The following is a 2,158-nucleotide window of genomic DNA, read 5'->3' as shown; positions in this document are numbered from 1 at the left end:
TGATATTGATTTCTATAGTTTCTTTATTCAACTTTTGTTTGGAGGATCTGTCAAGTGGTGAGAGAGGTGTGTTGAAGTCACCCATAATTATTGTGTTGTGGTCTATTTGATTCTTGAACTTGAGGAGAATTTGTTTTATGAATGTCGCAGCACCATTATTTGGTGCATAAATATTGATAATTGTTATGTCTTGTTGGTGAATGGTTCCTTTTAACAGTATATAATGTCCTTCCTTATCCCTTTTGATTAACTTAATCTTGAAGTCGATTTTATTCGATGTGAGGATGGCCACCCCTGGTTGCTTACGAGGACCGTGTGCGTGGTATATTTTTTCCCAACCTTTCACCTTCAGCCTGTGTATGTCTTTTGCATTGTAAAGCTTTCTTGTCCATTCAGTGGGATCTTGTCTAGATTTTATGCCCAATCTGCCATCTTGAATATAAATCTGAAATTCTAAATGTCTAAACAAAATTCAAATTTAGAAGAAGCACTTTGTATCTCTTTTGTTCAGAATTTGTATCTTGTGCCTCCTTTCCCGTGCTACATCACATTGTTATTTGCCTTCCTATGCATAAGGTGCTCACCATCAGATCTCCAGTGCTGCACACAAGTAAATGGTCAGTAGTCCGACTGTGACGACATGCCCTCCTACTGTTTGAACATGAGGATCCAAGGGAATAGGATGTAGCTTCACATACCAGGAATTTAAAGTGTAGTGGTGGAAACAGACACACAAATAGAAATTTCTAAGAGATTGTTAATACAGTGAGTACAAAGTGTGTGGAACCCTATCCAGGCAGCAGATAATTATGCCAGTGGTGGGAAGAGAGGTCAGGAATGAGGTAGAGATTATGTGGGTCTTGAAAGTACAGAGGAGTTCCCAGGGAGTGGTAGGTGTATTTGAACCTTTCAGAAACAAAACAGAAATTCAAAGTTAATTATATTTAGGGCATAAAATATAATGGGGGCCATGGCAGATTGCTGGGAGCCATTAGCCAAGTAGGTATGACAATTTCCTTGCCAGCATACCCTATGTTGCTTAGTGGAAGGACTCGTGGAAATAGGACATTTTGCAGTGACATTGCATGTATGTGACCTTGCTCAAGGACCAGGGCGGATTAGGGTGTTCCCGGTTTAGGATAATCGGGTTTAGGGCGTTCCAGGTTTAAGATTATTCCTGCTGGGAATAGGGCGTATCCTGCTGCCTGAGTTCCCCTTGAGTTCTCACGGGATTCAGACAGTATTTTTTGGGAGAGAGAAGCCCAGTGGAGGTGGATTTGGGCAAAGAACGTGGATTTCCCCAGAACGTGATTGTAGACGGCTGGTGGGAGTTCGGGAATAAAGAGTTGCTGTTTGAATCTACAAGCTGTGTGGTGGCTCGTGATTTGTGCCCCAGACTGCGGCATTTGTGCCCAGCCAGACTGCGGCATTTGGTGGCCCGTACGGGGATCGAACCCGCGACCTTGGCGTTATCAGCACCAAGCTCTAACCAACTGAGCTAACCGGCTGGGAGCCATTAGCCAAGTAGGTATGACAATTTCCTTGCCAGCGTACCCCATGTTGCTTAGTGGAAGGACTCATGGAAATAGGACATTTTGCAGTGACATTGCATGTAGGTGACCTTGCTCAAGGACCAGGGCAGATAAGTCCCTAGAGATAGGCAGGGGCCAGAACACACTTGAGGGCCTGTAGCCTTGGAAGCATTTTGTATTTTATCCTGAGAGGAGCTTATGGAAGGATCCTATTGACATGGTATAAAGATTTTCACTGTGCTATAGAGGGTGGGCTGGTCAAGTCCTGAAGATTTGGGACATGAATGCAAGTTCTAAAGTGAGAAGTGAGGAAGGATCAACTAGTGGAGTAAAACCTGGGATGAAGAGAATGAGACAGATTGGGAAATGTCAAGAGGATACACTAGCTGGGATTCGGTGGCTGCTCAGTGGGAAGGCACTTTCTGAGGGCCCTTCTAGTGCTGGAGCTCAAGGACCTGATGAATAGAGGAAAGGAGGGACAGATACTGTGTGCTTTTCATTTTTTTTTCCTCAGTAAATCTGAAATGAAAGGCCGAAGAAAGGCTGAGGCAGGAGTAATTTCTGAAAGTCAACTAGGCTGCATCAGTCCTTTACAAAGCTGCAGATTCCAGCAGAAATGAAAAAGA

At 43.9% G+C, this 2,158-nt stretch overlaps 1 non-coding gene across 1 annotated transcript; it reads right to left on the bottom strand.

The window, feature by feature from the left end:
* Positions 1-1,434: 1,434 nt before the first annotated feature.
* On the bottom strand, positions 1,435-1,508 carry Trnai-gau (transfer RNA isoleucine (anticodon GAU)). Its single transcript has one exon. It is a non-coding gene; the product is annotated as a tRNA-Ile (tRNA).
* Between the last annotated feature and the right edge of the window lie 650 nt (positions 1,509-2,158).

Source organism: Marmota flaviventris, chromosome 10 (assembly GCF_047511675.1).
Source record: "Marmota flaviventris isolate mMarFla1 chromosome 10, mMarFla1.hap1, whole genome shotgun sequence".
In the NCBI taxonomy this organism is placed as follows: Eukaryota; Metazoa; Chordata; class Mammalia; order Rodentia; family Sciuridae; genus Marmota; species Marmota flaviventris.
This window is presented reverse-complemented; position numbering and strand designations above follow the sequence as displayed.